This window comes from Triturus cristatus, chromosome 2_1 (genome assembly GCF_964204655.1).
Source record: "Triturus cristatus chromosome 2_1, aTriCri1.1, whole genome shotgun sequence".
NCBI classification, from domain to species: domain Eukaryota; kingdom Metazoa; phylum Chordata; class Amphibia; order Caudata; family Salamandridae; genus Triturus; species Triturus cristatus.
In genome coordinates, this window is record NC_140581.1 from 1,073,740,539 (window position 1) to 1,073,762,894 (window position 22,356).

Sequence of the window (22,356 nt, forward strand, 5' to 3'; positions counted from 1 at the left end):
GGAGGGGTGTTCTGTGCAGAAAGGCATTACGGCGCTCTAGTGAAAAAATAAATAAATAAAACAAGCGCGGTACGCGAAAGTGAAAGCGATCGCGTTTGGAGCTGAAAGTGCACGCTGTGTTTAATGAGCCATGACGAGGGAGGAAAGCCATGCTCGCTCCCGCTGACTCTAGGCCAGGGCAGAGAGAAGGCGGGACATGTACCCGCCTTTGTCCAATTGCGTGCTGTCTCTCTTAGAAAGAAGCATACAAAGGCCAATAGCGGGTGAAGAAAACAAAAGCACACGCACAAGTGTGTGTTCCAAAGTTTAAAGCCCTTACTAAATGTCCGGCAGCGCATGCGCGCTGGCTCAGGCGGGACCTAAAAGGACCTAAAAAAAAAAGACCTCATACAATTACAATTAAGGGAATGATTAAGGGAAGTTGAGACTAACTCGAAGCCGCTCACCAAGTCATACTGTAATAGGCCTCTAGGACCAGGGATACAATGTTACTTAATCCAGGTTTTGAATATAAAACATAGATTTTATCTTACAAGTTAAAGAATGGGGATCGCCCATTTTTTAATAGCTTTCCCAACAATGGGCAAATGGAAACAAAATCTCCCCAAGTGCCCCTGCGATGGAAAATCAGAACAGACAACTTTGCTCTTTATTTTATTTTGTGATTTTTTTTACATCCGTTATTTTTAAAGGAACGATTGTTTACCTATAAAATTGCCTTTGATTTTATTTGCAATTTAAATAATGATAGAGTTTGTGATGCAGTAGTGGTCTACATCCAAACAGCAATTAGAATAAGAAAAAACAATTCACATCTTTAGGCCCTTGTCTATGTACTGTGCATTATGCAAGGGGCACTTTATGCACAAATTATTTCCTGTGATTGTTCTTCTGCTTTTATGCTATTACGTCTTTTATGTATATTCATTATATTGCAGACATTTTTTCAAAACTCCATGTGTTTTAACGGACATACTGCGATGAAATGTGAAGATGCTTTATTTCTGGAATGCTTTTCTGGTTGTACTTTTTAAACCGAATAAAGCTTGATTTGATTTGAGAAAGGTACAAAGTGTACTGGGTCATCTTAACTTCACATTGAGGGTGGTGCGGGCGGAAAAAGACTTTTGTAGGAGATTGGGGTTTTCAGTTTTGAGTGTGGTTCTTCACCATCATAGGGTGTGCATAAAAGCAGGTGCAAGAGAGGATTAGGATTACTTTTTTGAAAAAATGTAATGGAGTAACCATGTTGTGTTTGGAGGAGGAGTGGCTTTGGCAGGCACAGATTTTTCCAGATGTGGCAGGGGCCCATGGGTTTGGCTTGTTTTGGGATGGACTTTGTGCTGCTGAACCCTGGCCGGGGGATCGGAGTCGCCAGAAGAAAAGCATTGCCGTTCTAGAGTTTTTTTCTTTAGTGGTGGCCATGGTACTTCTAGCAAACAGAAAAGTGATATAATTAGGCTGTAGTTGCACTGATGAATACCCAAAAATCAAGAGATGAAAAGTTTTTGAGGCTTTTGGACGTTTTTCTACTAAGCTGCTTAAAGTTTAACATTTTGTTTAAAGCAAGATATGTGCTGGGTGTAAAGAATAACATAGTGGATGCATTATCTATTTTACAGTAGCTGAGCTTTCATGGGCTAGCACCTGGAGCAGAATTGGAGAAGCCTAGGATGTTGCTAGAGCTTTGGAAGCTGGGGAGATGAGAATACTTGAGCTTATTGAGAATTCTGTAGCTATGTCTACCAAATAATGCTTAAAATAGGGCATGGCAGGAATTTTTGAAATCTGGAGCCTGCATGAGAGGGTGGGATGCCCTTGCGGCAAACTTACAGTAAATTTCATGGAGAGCCAGGTTGATATGGGTTTTTCTGCAATCACAATTTCGGGCAAGATGGCCGGCATATCCTTTTACAATAAGTGAGGTAAATAGATGGATTTTTGGCAGGGTGGGCTAGAAAAGGTGGTGCTCGATGTGACCTATTGGTTTTCCATCTTGAGGAGAATGGTTTAGTTGCTCGGTCTGGAATTTGTTGGTTTGATAAAGTCCATAAAAATGGATTTGAGAAGGATAACAGAATGCTGGTCAGGGACATACATTCTTTGGATGGAGTTGGTTCAGAGGAGAGTTTGGAGGGGTGCACTAAAGCCAACTGCTATTGAGAAACAGAGTCCGAGGGGTTTTCGTGGTATGATGGGGATCTCAATTTAAAGCACTAGGAGATTATTCAGGAGGATCAGTCTTTGTTTCGGCAGGACGGGGTTTACTTGTCGGTTTTTGGCAATTAATATTACTTGTTGGAGCTTCATTTAAAGACGGCAGAGTTGCTGGGAGAAAGATTATGGAACTGAGTTGGTTTATAAGTTTCCCCAACTGAGGAATACCACGGTTTTTGGAGCGATGGGGGGGGGTGGGGGGGGCAGGAAAACACCTGCAGGTTTTCCGGTCTGGTATGGCAAAGGGACATTTGTTGGATTGGGAGGTTGGCGAATATAGTCAGGGAGGTCAGGGATCTGGTGAAGGACCAAAGGGATGAATTTGGAGCTGGATACAGAGGGGGTTTGGCGACGTCAATGGGATAGGAGTTGTATGACAGGTTGGGGTGTGAACCAAGGAATTATTGAAGGGGGCAAGAGAGGTTTTAGAAGTGTTCCAGACCTGTTCTATTAAAATTGCCTTTTACCCTAAATGTGAGTAATGTGCCTTCTTTGCACACAGTCTTGCCAATGGGGGTGTGGTGGAGCCAGGCTTGCCTGGTCTCCCCCCAGACTTGTAGGGTGAGTAGTGAATCCAGAGGTCACGTTAGGGGTGGCCATTATTCAGTTACAGGTAGTGGGCGGGCAAGTAGAACAATGAAGTAGCTAGGAGGAGTGGGGTGGTCTCCTTGGCCGCTTGTCACAAACCAGGGGCAGTTCAGTAAGATTAGTATCCCCCTCTCTCCCACCCAAAATATTTTTATCATTTTCTTTTGATGGGAAAGGTATGGCACTTTATGGCTATGTGTTTTTTTATGTTGTTTGTTTTCTCAGTTAAATATTGCTGAGAGACAAGGGATTATGGAGCTGAGATGGTTTATAAGTTTCACCAATTGATTACGTTTTTGGGTGGGGCAGGAAAACACCTGTGGGTTTTCCTGGTTGGCATGGTAACAGGATAATTGTTGGATGGGAGGGCTCACAAGGGAGGAGGGGGGCGCAGTCATGGAGGTCAGGGGTAAATGGAAGGATTGGGAGAAGGTTACAGGGGAGTGTTTTGGTGACGTCAATGGGACAGGAGTTGTGCGACAGGTTGGGCTGTTGAGGGAGGAATTATTGAAGGGGGGCAAGAGATTTTAGAATGGTGGGTTGGTTAGGAACATTTTAATTTTATTAGTTAGGTATTAGTAGTTTTGTAAGGCAGCTTTTTGACTAGGTTGGTTGGACTTTAATAAGTTTCAGACCTGTTCTATTAAAGCAGCCTTTTACCCTAAATTTGACTTTGTGCCATCATGGCGCGCCATGTTGCTCGATAAGAAAATGTCCAAAGTGCATAACAGGTCAGTTCATGATTGTTCAGGAGTTTGCATAAATAAAGAAGTTTAAAAAAAAAAAGTTGATCAAAATGCATTATATACATTTCAGTTTTTCTCCACTGCAAAACGCTGTGCCTGTTTGAGTTGTTCTTTTGAAAAATACTTGTAACAAAAGGCCCTGCAAGTTTGATTTTAAGATTAGTACTAAAAGTAGGGCCTTATAAAATCAAGCAAGACCAGAGCCAACAAGTGGCCCCTAATGGGAGTAACGTTCAACTTTGATTACAACCAAAAATCGAAGTCCCAATAAGCTGATCATGTCATACGATGTCATGAGGCATACTGAAGCCGTCCCTTGGCTTTTAATCCACAGACCACTTCCATCACGTCTGTCGGTCTAATTAGTTCCAAGGAAGTAAACCAAGATTACAACCCCCAAAGTGCATTAGATTTTAAGTGTCTAACAAGAAGTAAGGCGGCCACTCTGTGATCAAGGCAAGGCATGAGTAATGCTGTTTTTGGGGCAGATTGGGGAGAGAAGGAATGTCTGATTTACAATATCAGCCAATTATACACTGCCCGGTACTGGGTTACCAAATTATATATATATATATTTTTTACAGCACGCTTCATCCTGCATTTTTTAATTAATGCCAGTACGAACGACGAAACTATACCCGTAATACATGAAATCCCAGCAGTTACTGCCGCCCAACAAACACATGATGCTCCGAGGCTAAACCCGAGTCAAGGTGCACACGATCAAACAGTATGAAATTGTTTTTCGGGAAGATATTGCGCAGCACACCATAATAGTATTAATAACTACACGACAAAAACGAATTAATACGAATGAAAACAATAATAATACGAGCAATACTAGATTGCAAGATTCCGATAAAGTTCCCACGGGCACAGCACCAAGGAGCAAAGCAGCGTGCAAACCACAGGGATTCAAGGAAAGGTTTAGACAAACTCTTACTGCTTTTTCATGAGTTTAAACTGAACTAAATTCTTACCTAGTTATTGACTGTGTGCTTACGGGGAAACATTGCTATTTCCTTTTCCCCTCAAGTGAAGGAGTATTCTCCACCGAAGCCCAGGAATCTGGAAAAAAGGTTTGCCGACCCTGGCTACGCTGGGACGGATGTCAACAGTAAAATGGCCAGCCCATAAGCTGGGTTAAGAAGCAAGGAAGCCTGGGATATATGTTATTAGTCACTTACAGGTGTTTAATTTGGAATCTGTACGTGGGGCAGGTCACACTACTCAACCTGCACAAAACAAACATGGCAGCTCTGCGCCCATAGAAAGAATGAAGCACTTATTGGCTTATCTTGCTAACACAAACACTGCATTGCATTGAGAAAAGCGCAGGTAATGGCGCCTGAATGCAAGGGAGGGGCTCGTCACACACTCTTTACTGTGCATGGTCAAAGCTGGCCCAGAGCTCGAAAGTGGAAACTGCAACTGCTTTCCACTGTTTTGTGGGCCTGTATGGTACCTTTAAAGCTCTCTTCTCTGTAAGGGAAACACGTCACACCCACATTTGAAGAGGACGAAGGAGGTGCGTAATTTGGACAGGTGGTGGCAGGTGTTAAGGACCAGACAATCGATTTTGGGCGTCTGGACTTATTAAACATCATCAGAGTTTGGCCCGCAGCAAAAGAGAAAGATGAACAAGCATTGGCATAGCCAATAGGTCTCGCCTTTGGGACCTTATAAGTGTTTAGCCATGCAACGGTTGATGTTGCACCATGGATCAGGTGCGCAACACCCATTGGGCCCACCGGGCTTCAGCTCCCCCGTCATGTGTGTCAGCCTGGCTGAGACAGCCTCGCGGGCTGGCGTCCGTCTAATTGCAGCCGCACCCGAGTACTTCACAGGTCTTTAAAAGACCATTTACTCGTTAATGAGGCTTTTGTTGCTTTTCAGCCCCCCCCCCAAATTTGGATCTAGTTGCCCGCCTACTAAGGATATTGTGCTGCATAACTAAATACTTAGAAGGTCCCAAAAGCGAGACCTATTGGCTATGCCAAGGCTTGTTACCGATGCTATTACGAATGCTAGTGTTCCTTGTCCCAGCTACTTGTTCTTGGTAACAATGTGACCAGTGTGTTATTTTCCAATAGATTTTTTATGTAAAATGCAAATCTTTTCTCTCTGTAAAACAATTTTAGAATGTGATAGGGTCATTCCAATAGTCATGTAACTGATTCATGTTTTATTAATTGGTCATGTAACTAACTTTTGTGCTACTGATTGTACAGGTCAACTTGTAAGTGACTAGCTCTTCCAGATTCGGACCAGTGATGTTTTTAAATTACCTGCATTTTGTAATCTTTGGATATACTTGTAATACTTTGCTTTTATAATTAACATTTTAAATACTATTTTAAAAAAACAACTAGCTAATTGTATATTAGCGTTTATGAATCAAATCAGAGTTTATAGAAAACTGTTAGCATTGTTGAGTTCTGCAAATTGTAGGTAGAGGTTATTGAATTTGTGTCTGTACAAATGCAAAATAGACAAAATGTTTGGTGACCAGTTTGTGAATTACATGCCCAAGCGTGCTCTGCAAAATGCACCAGTCCAGTGATTTTCACAAAGGAGATGTAATATGAAACACACTTTGGCAGAATGAAATTTACAGCACTTGCAACCTGCAAATTACTTCCAGCTATCAGGAAGTAGAACAGAGTTAAATGCACATTGAGCATTGCCCCACATGCGCCTGTTGGCATAATTTTGTTTTCAAATGTCTACATCCTCAGAATAAAGACGCAAGTATGGAGGCGTTTGTTTTGTCAGTACTTCTGTTCCTGATTCGTCTGCCTGGCCAATTACTCTCTCCAAACAAGAAAAGAAAGATGGGGATCAAAGGGGAGCTAGCTATGCTGTGATGCAAAGAAAGAAACCAGTAAGGGGGAGCGAGGGGGTGTGGTGAGGGAAGGAAAGACAAAATGAGAGAGCCATCGGTGGAAAGATGAGAGAGAGAGTGAGGTGCTACGAATGAGATACTGAGGTATGGGAGACACACAGAGAACTTAATATCTACAACAAGGGGGGCTGTGAAAATGAGTGAGATAATGAAAGGAGAAGAGATGAGTGGGGAACTGTGAATAATGGAAGGAGACACGGGGATGGGAGAAGACAACTAGGCAAGAGAGAAGCAAAAGCAGAAAAAGCTACAATAAAGGGAACAGAAAGGAAGAGCGAGTGGAAAGGATATAGGTAGCATGAGGAAATCTCAGGGGAGAGGAGCGAAAGAGCAAAAATCAAACAAGGAAAAAAGACAAGCATGGGCTCACGGAGAACATCAAAGCGGCCGTGAAAGTGATCGCGATCAAGCGTGGCGCGCGCCCGCGCACATGCACTCAAGCTCTAGGCCGACCATGATAGCATTTTTTTAAGCCCTCACTAAAAGTGTCGCCAGACCAGCGCATGCTCTGGGTCAGGCGAGACCTAAAAAGGGAGAACGAAAGAGGAGGAGGAGGAGAAAGCCGTGACAACTTTGACAAAGGGAGAAAGTAGGGACAATTAAGAACCTGCAAGAGGGAGATAAGGAGGCGACGGGGTACGGTGGCGGGAAAAACGCACAAGTTGAAAGCGAGACTAGGTAGCCTTGGCATTTGGCAAGTGGCATTCGGTTGTTCCAGCATCCGACTCCTACTGCTCCTAAGAAAAGCTTAAGCCTCCGCACTTCTTTATTTATTTATTTTACAAATTCAGCACTGGAGGGGAAACTCCCATCTCACTTGTTAACAGGTTCCTGTTAATGCGGCTTCTCTGAGGAAACACTGGGATAGCAAAAATCCAAATGATAGCAGTTAATTATTAATGTGTTAACAATAAGATATCTGCCCATTACTAGAACCTATTTACAGTTTACTTCCTGCATTCAAAACAAGCATTGGCAAAAGCAAGTAGGTCTCGCCTATCCAATAGTTATTGGCTTAGCCAATGTCTTTTAGCCATGATATACAGCAGCATGGCTGTGTAGAATGGCTAAAAGTAAAGGTTAAAGAGTCATGCTGCTCTTACGTTTTATGTGATTTTTAGCAAAGAGTGAAATCTGAAGGTTTCTTGCCAATTAGCACAAAGATGACACATGAGGTTGCATGCTGTGTATGTTATAGGTAACAGTGTACATAAATAACATAATTTTGACTTTATTAAAAGTGGCGATCTTCTGAAGCAATGGTTATGGGAGAGGTTGTGGCACTACGTCCAGAAATGCCAACTTTGGGAGTGGGGAAAAAGGTCCGAGTCTCTGCGTTGGCTCAAAATCCTGTGAATCTAGGCAAATCACTTACTTTTCCCCCGCCTGCAAAAATAAATATGTCAGTGTGTAATGTAACGGGTGAGCACATAATGCGCGCCAATTCCTTCGGATCGTTTTCGGGCTATGGAAAACTGCAAAGCAAAAACAGGATGGGGAAGTGTTGGAAATCCACTCCCACACTAGAAGGGGTGGTGGTGGACTCCCCGAACACACTGTGGTAGCTTGGCTCGAGTGGTCAGGAAACAGGCGCAGTGCTAAGCATACAATATACCCATACAATAACCATGCGTGCATCCGTTCCAAAAACGACTCTACACCGTAAAAATTATGAAAATATTCTTTCTTTATCTTTTTCTCTTAGTTGCTGATTGGAAAAATAAATAGGTCAATCACAATATACAAGTTTCAATTAGTGCAGGTCAAATAAATATTGGCTGTTTGATGAAATAAATAGGGGTGATCATAAATAACAGGGCATAAATACAAGTGCAATATATACAGACAATTAAATACTTTGAGGCAATAAATACTGTACCAATAAATATTGTACACCATCAAGTCCTGTGGACCTATAAATATAGTGCAGCAATAAATAGGTAAAAACTCAATAAATACAGTATCCCCAATAAATAATTAAAAGTATACAGCAACACTCATGTAATCAGATGACACTTCAATTCTTAAGGGCTGATTTGGCCCAGGCACAGCTTGTAGGGTTGTGGAAGGCTTGAGGGGGGCTACTCCCTGGCTGGGACAAGGCTGAGGCCTAAGCTGAGGTAGATCAAAGGGGGGAATACCAGTGCCCTGGCTTTCTCTCTCCACACAACCTCTCTAGGTTAGTCCCAGTTCACCCCTTGCACAGTCAGGTTGGTTTCAGCACCTCCCTAGCCCCTTAGAGCAGTCTCTCAGGTCTCCACAGGGCCTTAGGCGCCCTCTACTCCACTTACTGCCCTTTTTCTGATGTTCCGACGCCGCTGGAGTCGTGTCGACGCCGTGAGGCGGTTCCGGTTCGGTCTCGGCGGCCTCGGCACAATGTCAGTTCTTCGACGACGCCGGTAGGCGGTTCCGGTCCGATGTCGGTGGCCTCGGTTCGATCTCGACCTCCGATTCGACGGCGTCGGGCAGTCTCTTCACGATGTCGACTTCGGGCGGCTCCGGTCCGATGGCGCTCTCGGCTCCGATGACGTCAGCCGGCCTGGCCTCGATGTCGACTTCCGGCGACTCCGGGGTGCGATCCTCACCCCCGACCTCCGGTGCTCCTCCACACAGGTTCCGGGCGACTCCGGAGTGCGATCCTCACTCCCGACCTCCGGTGCTCCTCTACCTCGGTCTCCGACGACTCCGGAGGGCGGACTTCACTCCTCCGATGACGCCGCTCGCTCGACCTCGGTTCACTTCCTCCTCGACCTCTGGTATTCCTCACGACCTCCGTTGGCGCCCTCTCACGACCTCAGGCGGCTCCGGGTACGACGTCTGCTACTTCAGTCAGCGCCGCTTCCCCACCTCGGGCTCCAGGTCTTCAGGCTACTCGACGCCCGATTCCAGGGAAACCAGTTCTCAGGTCAGAATCTTGCTGCTTTCTTGGTTCTAAGGCCTGTTCCTGCTGTCCAGGTCCTTAGGATAGGTTTCTTCTGTCTTCTTCCCACACAGGGCTATAGGCTGGGATCCATCAGTAGGGACAAGTATCAAGGGTGGGTTTATGGACCCCACTCCAGGCACAAGTTTCCACCCCTGCTGCTTCACTCCTTCCTCCTTCACTGTTGTGCTCCTCTCTCCTCACCAGTCAGGTGCCAACTGCCAGCTTCAACTGCCAACTGCCTCTCTTATCCTCCCAACATTCTAAACGGTCTCCAACTGTCACAGAGTTCTGGAATCTCCTGGAATGTTCTGGAAGGTGCTGGTAGGTTCCAGTGGATGCTGGTGATGTCACAGGTGGCCACCATTTTGTGCTCCAGGCCCTCAGACAGAAGTTTCAGGGGTAGCTAAAATGGCTCCCTGAATCTGCAGCAACACGAAAAAGTCTGGTGGTTCCCAAAAAGGAAAAATTCAAACAGGGTTTGAGGCAAAAGTGGGACAAAATAAATAATGATGAGGAGGGACCACCCAAAGGGCTGACAGGTCTAACACGCGTCCCCCCCAGCTGAAAGTGGGGAGAGCTACCCAACCCCTTGGGAGTTCTCATCACTAAGGCGGAAATACCTTGAGAGACCGTCTGCATTGGCGTGGTCCACTCCAGGCCGATGTTCCACCTGAAAGTCCATCCCCTGTAGGGAAATAGACCACCTCAACAACTTGGGATTCTCCCCCTTCATTTGCATCAGCCAACGAAGGGGTCTGTGGTCGGTCTGAACTAGGAAGTGCGAGCCAAACAGGTATGGCCGCAACTTCTTCAGAGCCCATACCACTGCAAAGGCTTCACGCTCTATTGCACTCCACTTCTGTTCCCTGGGAAGTAGTCTCCTGGATAGGAAGACCACGGGTTGATCCAGACCCTCTTCGTTGAGTTGCGATAACACTGCCCCAATGCAGTGTTCTGATGCATCTGTCTGGACAATGAACTTCTTGGAAAAGTCTGGGGCCCTTAAGACCGGGGCCTCGCACATGGCTTTCTTCAATTTCTCAAAGGCTTGCTGACAAGCCTCCGTCCAGACTACCCGTCGAGGTTGTTTCTTGGACGTGAGCTCCGTGAGGGGGGCTACGATGGTACCGTACCCCTTCACGAAGCGGCGGTAATATCCCGTGAGGCCCAAAAATGCTTGGACCTCAGTCTGTGTCTTGGGGGGTTCCCAGGCCATGATGGCCTCGATCTTCGCCTGGAGGGGTTGCACCGTTCCCCTACCCACCAAGTGTCCAAGGTACACTACCGACCCCTGCCCGATCTGGCACTTGCTGGCCTTGATCGTCAATCCAGCTTGTCTCAGGGCCTGGAGAACAGCTTGCAGGTGACGCAAGTGATCCTCCCAGCTGTTACTGAAGACGGCTATGTCATCCAGATAAGCAGCAGAGAAAATCTCCATCCCGGTGAGGATCTGGTTTACCAGGCGCTGAAACGTGGCAGGTGCGTTCTTGAGCCCAAAGGGCATCACACAGAACTGGTAGTGGCCATTGGGCGTGGAGAAGGCTGACCTTTCCCTTGCTCCATCAGTCAAAGAGATCTGCCAGTACCCAGAGGTAAGGTCAAAGGTACTTAGATATTGGGCAGCTCCCAGCCGGTCAATTAATTCATCCGCCCTAGGGATCGGATGTGCATCAGTCTTTGTCACTGAATTCAGTCCCCGGTAGTCCACACAGAACCTCAGTTCTGGTTGGGCACCCGGTGGTGCAGCTTTCGGTACTAACACCACCGGACTGGACCAGGGGCTGCTAGAAGGTTCAATCACTCCTAGCTCCAGCATCTTAGTGACTTCACTATGAATGCTGGCCTTCACCTTGTCTGACATCCGGTAGATCTTGGACTTCACAGGTGGGCTGTCTCCTGTGTCCACGTCATGGACGCACAGGTGAGTCCTACCCGGGACAAGGGAGAACAACGCAGAGTACTGCCCCAGGGCCTGGCGACAGTCCTCCTGCTGTTCAGGAGTTAGAGATGGGGAGAGAATCACTCCCTCCACCGACCCATCCTTTTCCTGAGACGCAAACAGATCAGGGAGAGGCTCGCTTTCCACGTCCTCTCCTCCGTCAGTCACCATCATCAAGATGACTTCGGGCCTCTCGTGGTGGGGTTTGAGGCGGTTGGCATGCAGCACCCGCAGGGGCTGACGAGGGGTCTTCAGGTCCACCAAGTAGGTAGCCTTACCCTTCTTCTCCAACACCTCAAAGGGTCCTGACCAGCGATCCTGGAGGGCACTAAGCTCTCCTGGTTCGATCACCCACACCTTCTGGCCAGGCTCCAACTCCACCGGGTGAGCGTTGTGGTCATACCACGCCTTCATTACTGCTTGGCTGGCTTCCAAGTTGTCAGAAGCTTGCTTCCACAACTTAGCCATTTGGCTCCGGAAGGCCAGCATGTAGATCACCACATCCTGGGGGAGCTTTCTGGGAGTTCTTTCCCATCCGTCTCTCACCAGGTTAAGAGGTCCACGTACAGGGTGCCCATACAGAAGCTCGAAGGGGCTGAAGCCCACTCCCTTCTGTGGCACTTCCCTGTAGGAAAAAAGTAAACAGGGTAGGAGGACGTCCCATTTCCTCCGCAGGCTTTCAGGCAGACTTCTGATCATGCCTTTTAAGGTTTTATTAAACCTCTCCACCAGACCATTGGTCTGGGGGTGGTAAGGAGTTGTGAACCGGTAGGTCACTCCACACTCCTTCCACATTGCCCGCATATATGCTGACATGAAGTTGGTCCCCCTGTCGGACACAACTTCCTTGGGAAAACCCACTCGGGTAAAGATTCCCATCAGGGCCCTAGCCACAACAGGTGCTGTTATGGTCCTCAGAGGTATTGCCTCTGGGTACCGTGTGGCATGATCCACCAGAACCAGGATAAACCTGTGACCAGCTGTAGTCGGTGGATCTAATGGACCCACAATGTCGATGCCCACCCTTTCAAAGGGGGTGCTAACGACAGGAAGTGGTTCCAGGGGAGCTTTCAGCTTCACCCCTGTTTTCCCACTGGCTTGGCAAGACACACATGTCCGGCAGTAGGTATCGGACGACACTTTCATCTGAGGCCAATAAAAGTGTGGGACAAGACGGGCGAAGGTCTTGTCTTGCCCCAGGTGTCCTGCCAATGGTATCTCGTGAGCCAACTCCAGAAGGAAGGCTCGATAACGTTGAGGAACTACCAAGGCTCGTGACGATCCATGTAGGGGTGCCTTGGGTTCACTGTAGAGGAGGCCATCCTCCCAGTAAACACTGTAGTTCCCTTCAACGTTCCCTGCTGCCTGGGCTTCGGCCTGTCGCCTCAGCCCCTCAAGGGTAGGGCACTCCCTCTGGCCCTGGCAGAACTCCTCCCTGGACGGGCCTCCCTCCACGTGCCACTCGGCCGGGATGGGTAGGTCCTCCAGGTTGGTAACGTCCGCCTCCGCAGACTCCTGGCCCACCACCTCCGGTGGCCTATCCGTCCTACGGGGTGGAGACGCCGAGGCAGGCTCCTCCTGTCCTCGGTTCTTCCCTTGACTGGCAGCTGGCTGGGCCTTTGTTCCAGGCTCCAGCCGGAATGAACTCCCTCTTCGGGTAGTCGCGGACCTTGTGCTAACACAGGCCCAGTCAGGTGTACCCAGCATCTCGGTGTGAGTCCGGTATTCCACCTCCTTCCAAGCGTTGTGCTCCATGTCATTGCCCAGCAGACAATCGACTGGCACGGCAGGGCTTACGGCAACTCGAAGTGAACCTGCAACCCCCCCCCCATTCAAAGGGAACCTCGGCCACTGGATAGTGACCTGTTCTGCCGTCAGCCATCGCGGCTGGGTGGAGTACATCGGGAATTACCTGCTCTGGAGACACCAGCTGGCTACGCACCATAGTCATACTGGCTCCTGTGTCTCTCAGAGCCTCCCCTCTTTGGCCGTTGATGGTGATCCACTGCCCATACTTTGCGGTATTTGCGGGCACCTGGATCTTGGGAACCATCTCCCGTTCTCCCAGGGACACTAAAGTGACACCCGCCCACTCCCTTCCCTTAGTTAAGGGCATCTCCTCCCCGAGCACTACACTAGCTACTCCGGGGGTCTTTCCTCCAGTGGGAGGGGGTGATCGTTTCTGACACTTCGGATCTCCTTTATAGTGTCCAACGCCACCGCACTCGTAGCAATGGACAACCCTTGGCTGCTGACTCTGGCCAGGATTAGGGTTTCTGGGTGGGTTAGCCTTAGAGGTGAATCCTGTTCCCTTCCCTTGGAAGTTATTTTGGGGGCCTTTGGAGAACTCCTTTTTCTTTTCCCCTCCCTCTTTCTTCTGGGGGGCGCCCTGTCCGGCCTTTTGAGTATCCCCTCCAGTCCCCCTTGTGGACACCCGGGTACTGGCCCAAATGTCCGCCTCCTCAGCAAGCTTCCGGGGGCTGGTCAGCTTGCTATCCACCAGGTGTTGCCGCAGTTCAGGGAAACATTTCTCGAGTAGGTGTTCCTTCAGTACTAGGTCAAACAGCTCCTCGTAGTTCCTTACTTCACTGCCCTGAATCCAACCTTCCAGTGCCTTCTTTGCATAGTCCAGGAAGTCCACCCAATTCTGTGTGCCCAGTTTGTGACTACCCCTGAACTTCTGTCTGTACTTTTCAGGTGTTAGTCCAAACTTTCTGATGAGCGCCAGTTTCATGGTGGGGTAGTGGGTCTGCTCATCCTCTTCGAGGGCCAATAAAGCATCCCTACCAGCTGGAGGCATGTACCTATACAATCCTCCTCCCCAATACTTCACTGGAACCCCATGGGCCCTCAACGAGACCTCATAGGCTGCTAGCCACTTGGCGATGTCGTCACCCGCCCCATAGCTAGCTACTATGTCCTTTGGCAGGTAAGGTTTGGATTCCCTGGTGATTTCTTGGTCTTTGCTGCCACCATTAGGAACAGTTGGTGCCCCAATTCTTAAGATCTGAAGCTCTATCTCTTTCAGTCTTATCTCATGAGCCATCTTCTGTTTCTCCGTCTCATGAGCCATCCTCTGTTCCTCCTTCTCCTTCTCCAGCTTTGCTAAATCCCATGTGAGCTGTCTTTTCTCTCTCCGATCTGCTAACTCCACGCTGGATAAGCCCCCGCTAGAGACAGTGCTGCCCTTCCTAGAAAGTGTCCTGGGCCCTGCTGACAGGTTCCCCACCTCAGGTTGGTACATCTCAGCCCCCTCGGGGTCAGGCTCTCCATCCCTGTCTTCCTCCTCAGCCTTGCTTTCTCGGCGTGCCTCCCCCCAAGCCCTTAAGCTGGTTTGGAGTGCACCCTTCTTTACTCCTGGGGGACAGTACACCCCCTCCCGCTGGCAAAACTCCCTGAGTTGGGCCACAGTGTACGTTTCTAGATTCTCTAGTACAAACTCCATCTTGCCCACTCAGGTTAGAGGACAGGTTTTGTGCAGTAACAATGCAGGGGGGTACCTTTAATAATACCTCCTCCCACCACCAGACTAAATTTGAAAAAAACAAAAACCCACAATTAGGAAGGCCGCTTTGAGAAAACTCCCGGTGTAGGCCTATGGACTACCCACAGTTATTGTTGAGTATACGTAGGCACAGCTCTATCCCACCACTGAACACCAATTTATGTTGGAAATCCACTCCCACACTAGAAGGGGTGGTGGTGGACTCCCCGAACACACTGTGGTAGCTTGGCTCGAGTGGTCAGGAAACAGGCGCAGTGCTAAGCATACAATATACCCATACAATAACCATGCGTGCATCCGTTCCAAAAACGACTCTACACCGTAAAAATTATGAAAATATTCTTTCTTTATCTTTTTCTCTTAGTTGCTGATTGGAAAAATAAATAGGTCAATCACAATATACAAGTTTCAATTAGTGCAGGTCAAATAAATATTGGCTGTTTGATGAAATAAATAGGGGTGATCATAAATAACAGGGCATAAATACAAGTGCAATATATACAGACAATTAAATACTTTGAGGCAATAAATACTGTACCAATAAATATTGTACACCATCAAGTCCTGTGGACCTATAAATATAGTGCAGCAATAAATAGGTAAAAACTCAATAAATACAGTATCCCCAATAAATAATTAAAAGTATACAGCAACACTCATGTAATCAGATGACACTTCAATTCTTAAGGGCTGATTTGGCCCAGGCACAGCTTGTAGGGTTGTGGAAGGCTTGAGGGGGGCTACTCCCTGGCTGGGACAAGGCTGAGGCCTAAGCTGAGGTAGATCAAAGGGGGGAATACCAGTGCCCTGGCTTTCTCTCTCCACACAACCTCTCTAGGTTAGTCCCAGTTCACCCCTTGCACAGTCAGGTTGGTTTCAGCACCTCCCTAGCCCCTTAGAGCAGTCTCTCAGGTCTCCACAGGGCCTTAGGCGCCCTCTACTCCACTTACTGCCCTTTTTCTGATGTTCCGACGCCGCTGGAGTCGTGTCGACGCCGTGAGGCGGTTCCGGTTCGGTCTCGGCGGCCTCGGCACAATGTCAGTTCTTCGACGACGCCGGTAGGCGGTTCCGGTCCGATGTCGGTGGCCTCGGTTCGATCTCGACCTCCGATTCGACGGCGTCGGGCAGTCTCTTCACGATGTCGACTTCGGGCGGCTCCGGTCCGATGGCGCTCTCGGCTCCGATGACGTCAGCCGGCCTGGCCTCGATGTCGACTTCCGGCGACTCCGGGGTGCGATCCTCACCCCCGACCTCCGGTGCTCCTCCACACAGGTTCCGGGCGACTCCGGAGTGCGATCCTCACTCCCGAACTCCGGTGCTCCTCTACCTCGGTCTCCGACGACTCCGGAGGGCGGACTTCACTCCTCCGATGACGCCGCTCGCTCGACCTCGGTTCACTTCCTCCTCGACCTCTGGTATTCCTCACGACCTCCGTCGGCGCCCTCTCACGACCTCAGGCGGCTCCGGGTACGACGTCTGCTACTTCAGTCAGCGCCGCTTCCCCACCTCGGGCTCCAGGTCTTCAGGCTACTCGACGCCCGATTCCAGGGAAACCAGTTCTCAGGTCAGAATCTTGCTGCTTTCTTGGTTCTAAGGCCTGTTCCTGCTGTCCAGGTCCTTAGGATAGGTTTCTTCTGTCTTCTTCCCACACAGGGCTATAGGCTGGGATCCATCAGTAGGGACAAGTATCAAGGGTGGGTTTATGGACCCCACTCCAGGCACAAGTTTCCACCCCTGCTGCTTCACTCCTTCCTCCTTCACTGTTGTGCTCCTCTCTCCTCACCAGTCAGGTGCCAACTGCCAGCTTCAACTGCCAACTGCCTCTCTTATCCTCCCAACATTCTAAACGGTCTCCAACTGTCACAGAGTTCTGGAATCTCCTGGAATGTTCTGGAAGGTGCTGGTAGGTTCCAGTGGATGCTGGTGATGTCACAGGTGGCCACCATTTTGTGCTCCAGGCCCTCAGACAGAAGTTTCAGGGGTAGCTAAAATGGCTCCCTGAATCTGCAGCAACACGAAAAAGTCTGGTGGTTCCCAAAAAGGAAAAATTCAAACAGGGTTTGAGGCAAAAGTGGGACAAAATAAATAATGATGAGGAGGGACCACCCAAAGGGCTGACAGGTCTAACAGGAAGGTAAAATAATAAAAGTGCTATGACGAGGCGCGCATTGACTGCCTCATAGCTGTTAAAAAAAAATAGTATCTGATTCAATGAGAGCAGCCGAGGGACAACTAATTAAAATTAAATTAATCTGTGCATAGTCCATGCGCTCTCAACAGAAAAAGAAGTGATGGGTAGGTTCCAAGCCCATTATAGAATACAAGGGTCTCACAAACGAGAGCGCATGCGCTAGCACAGGCTCACGCAGTCGAGACCCAACTAGAGGAAACAAAATGAATAGAAACAGTAAATATGGCACCCTCCGAAAGCAGTAGCAAGACCATGCATTCAAGGGTCTGTCCATGAATCAGCACCCCTACTCAATGTATCCCTCCTCCGCCTCACCGCTCAATTATATGTCAATCCTTGATCAATTGGATGATGCCTTCTGGATTTTTTTAATTTTAATTTATAAGCAGCTTGTATATTTCGAATGGAGATTCTAATATAGCAACAGGCCTTGGTGCTAAGCGCAACTCATAGGAAACGTTGAATTATGACTTCCGCAATATCTGCAGTCTGTAACCAGATGAAAGCACATGCCCAGAAGGATAGCCATTTTTATTTTAAAATTGCCATAACCCTCACTGTGGTAATCCAGCTGTCTATCTGCTGATCCCTTGCGAAGCGGCACCAAATACAGATATAAGAAGTAGCAGCAAAGGATATATTTGTTCCACCTGCTTGGTGGTTTTCCTCGCAGATTCCACTGAAGGATATATCTCTTACCACATAAAATGTAATGTCACCTTTAATTTGTATCTATACAGGCACTAAAAAGACCAGTGTGAAATAAAATTCATGTTACCCGTTACCATTATTCCAGGTATGAGAAAAAAAACATATTCTGCAGTGAGATGACCATTCCAAAGACATAAACATTCCTCGCTTGGACTGCACTCCTTCATATCCTTTGATGACATTGCATTCCAGCTGGCCCTCGAAGGCATGGCCACATAATGGCCGAAGTTGGAGTGAAGACACCCCCCCCCCCCTCCGGAAGTCTAGCAAGTAGGATACCTGTGAATGCACAAAATATGAAGCACCTTTCTCAACACAGAAGTGAAGCCAACTGGTGCCATGGCTCACAGTAATTACAGAGTTTATTCGAAGCTCAAATTGTTGAGCTAAGTGGTGCGTTTGGAAGGCAGGAAGAGCTCTCCATAGCTGTGACGTGAATGCACCATTTTTGGTGAATGGGGGCTTGGGGGGCAGCCGAGCACAGCGAGGTCTGCCCCCCGGGTAGATTGGGAGGGGGAGGGGGGGGGAGTGGCCGTAGTGGCCATTTTGGTAGTTTTGGGCTACATTTGGGGATAGCCCAAATGTAGACCAATTTCGGCAAAAGTAGCCCAAGGGCTTTATAGGCCAGTTACGCGCCTCCCCAGCCACCATTTTAGGTTTGGGGACCTGGTGGCTGGGAGCGCGGGCAGTAGGTAAAGTTTCTTCAGATGTTACGAGGTGAATTCGGCCTGGGATGGACGCTTCTAGGGACTCGGGAGCCCTCTTCAGGGCGTTCGATGTACAGATAAGCAACCTTCGTTTTAGGAATTTTTACGTGATACAATTTTATCGTTCTGAGAAGAATATGGCGACTGGGGTGAGGTTCTAACGACGCGAGTAATATTAAATTATGGCCTCGGAGTTTCCGGCGCTGAATCGGATAGCACCCTTGACAGCTGCACCGGCCATTATAAGATGGTAGCTGTATTTCAAGGTAATAAGCCAGGTAATAAACAAAAGTTTGGTAGTTTGGGTCCAGGAACAGGGAAGGGTAACCAGTTTGGATAAGTTTAGATTAGAGGTTGGATAGTTACAGTTGCACAGAAGGCAGATAGGGGTTACGGTCAGGGGAGTTTGGGAGTGGGAAAGGCTACATGGTGTAGGATTGGGTTAATTGTTGGTTATGGAATGTTATGTTGTATTTTGGGGGATGGGGGAACTGATGTTGGGATCGTAGGGGTGGGGGAAGGAACAAGAGGTCAGGAAATTATTGTATAGCGAGGTGTTAGTTTTGTAAGGCAGTGGCCAAGGAGTTAAAATTGTGATATGCACCTGTTTCAATAAAGCGGCCTTTTTCACACACAATAAAGTGGTCTGGTGTCGGCTTGCCCCCCCCTCCCCCTTAATCTCCCAATTGAACATAGCACTAGCTTTGGTGCCGCAAATCAAGTACTCAGGGAAGGAAGCTCATCAATCTGATGTATAGCTGGGAGTATGCAGTGTGCCTGGATCTATGAAAGAGGGAAGTCCTCATTGCTTACTGCACTGAAGAACTCGGTCCTTCCTGTCAGAGACCACAAAAGAAATTTGTTTTTCAGAATTTCTATTTCAGCATTGGTTGTTCCAGTCTCCTGCTGACCCACAGGACTAAAGGGGAGGAAGATCCTGCCAATGGAGCCGGTTTGCCCCGCTGGAACTCTGGGTAGGGAATTTCATGTTTCTTGCCTTTGAGTTTTTCAGCTAATGCACTGGTACTGGGCAGTGGAATTATGCAACTTAAGAAGGTGGTGCGGAGTCTGAGGAGTTAGACCAAAGATCTGAGACCTTTCTTCAAGGTGGGACTGCTACCAAGACAGCAGTTGTTACAAGAATATGTAATTTTTAAGGAAAGGGACTCCCAAAGTTTCATACACCTTCTAGATAATGACTCTCGCCGACAGAGAATATCCTCATACCATTGCACAGCCCATATTAAGAATTTGTATGTTATATTTAAATTATAAGTAAATATTTGGTCATCTTGACGAGCAAGAAGTCAAACAAACAACAAGTATAGCCACCACTGGAAAGCTTCCAACTATCGATAATAGAGCTTCTGTGGCAGAACCAATTCAATCTAAATTGCGGAGCGAATACCGGAGCGGACTTATTGAATTCAGTCGAGACGCTTGTCAGGGAGGCAGGAGGAAATGGCATTCTTGGCCGAATGGGGTAGCTACAAGCAGCCTTATTTTAAGAGGATCACACGTTTTATAAAATGGCTGTGGCCTATGTGTATAATTGCTAGTGCCTGTACTCCTGGACAACCCATACTTCACCCACTCTATAAAAAAGGAGAGCCTGGGAAACCAAGTAACTATAGGTTCACACTCTTCTGAGTTGTTGAAATAAAATGATATGCTCGTTCTTCAGACAGGGTACCGTAACAGGTGTGAAATGTTAGACAGACAATATTTTAGGTTTGCCCACTTTATTCCACAAACAGGTGATCCCTTAGCACACTATCCCATGCCCTGTTTTGTGGATTATAAGACTGCTTTTAATGGGGTGAATGCAGAACATCTTTGGCCTCAATTAAATAATTGGGAAATAAACCAGACACTTCTGAAGGCAGTCATAAGTCTTTAGTTAAACAACTGGGTCAGAGTAAAGTAGGAAACAGTCAACCACTGACAAAGACAATAAATGAAAATGGGGTCTAAAGCAGGAATGTGTTCTTGCCCCACTATTATTCAGATGGCATACTGCTGACCTACTAAGCAATTTCCATAGGGCAAGAACCTTTCCTTCAAAACTGGGAAATCACCAGATTCCTTTGTTATAATATGCTGATGCTCCAATTTGTTTTTAAAATCCACCATTATTAGCTTGCTACAAGCTTTAAAATATTTTCTATCACAGGTTAATGCAGTAGTTGGGATCTGTTTTGGGCCTGCTTTCGGTGCTTAGGAAGTTCCTCCATTTTCTGACTATCTGCTAGGAAACTGGTAGTACTGGCTTTGATAACATCTAGGCTTGATTATGGTAATGCACTGTATTTGGGCCTGCCTGATTACCTGATCAGTAAGTTGCAGGTGGTCCAAAATGCCGCAGCCCACACACTTCTTGGCTTGCCACTGAGAACTCAGGTATCCCTCGATCTTAGAGAGCTGCACTGGCTTCCTATTAAGTCTACAGGGCTCTTCATCAGTCTGGTGCAGGGTACCTTAGAACAAGAGTTTGGTTTTATGCTCCGTCCCGGCTTCTGCGCTGAACCAACTTGTTTCTGGCCTAGATCTCCAGGATTCAACTGTCCAGAACTGGGGCGGGTCCTTTTCATTTTTGGGACCTTAACTTTGGAATAAACTCCCTTTGGAGTTAAGGTGCATTTCATATACCCACCAGTTCTGGGAGAAATTGAAAACATGGCTTTTGAAGCAAGATTAATATTGCTTCTCTCAGCTACATTTCACTGGAGGTGCAGTGCGCCAGGACACTCCTTCGAGTAACAATGCGCTTTAGAAATGCCTTTTACATTACATTACACTACGTTTAGTAAATTAATTAGTAGTCAATTTGATGTATGCTAAAAGAGTAGTTTATGTTCGCAAGCTTTAAACATCAGGATTGTTGTGTATGAATAATTGTAAATTGAAAAGGGCTTCTTGGTATAATTATTTAACCATTTATTTTGAAGGAAGAGGTGGAATAAAAACACATATTCATTGTTTCAAAAATAAATCTGTGAATTTAGCACACATGCAGAATAAGTTAAACATTAAAACTGACACAAAATAGCACGCTTATAGACAATGTTATGCATACAATTTTTTTAACATCACTGTCCTAAGGAGCAGGTTTCTTTCCCGGGCAACTAGCTAGGCTTCTAAATTACGCTCAATGTGGAACTGTAGAGTTCTGTTTGGGCTGGCAAACACTCTGTCAGGTTTACATTATGCTTAGAATTTAAACTAATTAGCAAAAGGTTTCCTTGGGGATTTAATTGCTCGAAGTCTTTTAAAACCCATGGTCAGATTATCTGCAATGTGTACAAACCACTTTTGGAGTGGGAGATATAACAAATATGGGATCATCTTATCCTGCATTCAAATATTGGATGGAAAAGAAATTTCTAGAACACAACTTTATTAAGGTTCTAAAAGACTTTACCAGAGGGAAGAAACGTAAATATCTGGCCTCCATTTATAGCCCTTATTATCTCAACTTTATTTAAACAAAGCATTGACCCACAGAGACATAATAGTATTATTTGGCAATTTCTAGTACCACCTTTAAGAAAAATCAGGAGCAAACATGTTAGGGTGATAGACAAACCTTGTCAATTTTGAAGGTATAAAGAATACACATTTACACATGTACAATGTTTTTTTCAATATCTTAAATGACTACAAAAACAAAGGTTTAAGTGTTTTTTGATAGAATGCAATTTAAGAACATGTAAATAAGCTGTAGAACTCTTTCTTAAAGGTGATATTCTTCCCATGGTCAGCCATCTTACTACAGAAATGTAGGTGAGGAGTGTTGCAAAAATGGAAATTAATAACTCATTTGTAAATGCTACATTATCTAAATTGGTAATTTGGTATAATTTTTTCTTGTGCATGAGTATATTTTAGAATATAACTATAATATAACTGATAATACCTGGCAAC

At 46.9% G+C, this 22,356-nt stretch overlaps 1 protein-coding gene across 3 annotated transcripts in view; it reads right to left on the minus strand.

The window, feature by feature from the left end:
* LOC146866371 (sodium/hydrogen exchanger 9B2-like) overlaps positions 1–22,356 on the minus strand; it is a 293,445-nt gene that overhangs the window by 190,143 nt on the left and 80,946 nt on the right. The window contains exon 1 of one of the 3 annotated variants that reach the window (XM_085636178.1): positions 4,532–4,651. The exons of the other annotated variants lie outside the window; for them this stretch is intronic. The gene's annotated coding sequence lies outside the window, so the exon portion shown is untranslated. Of the gene's footprint in view, positions 1–4,531; positions 4,652–22,356 lie in introns of those variants that run through there. 3 annotated transcript variants of the gene reach the window in all.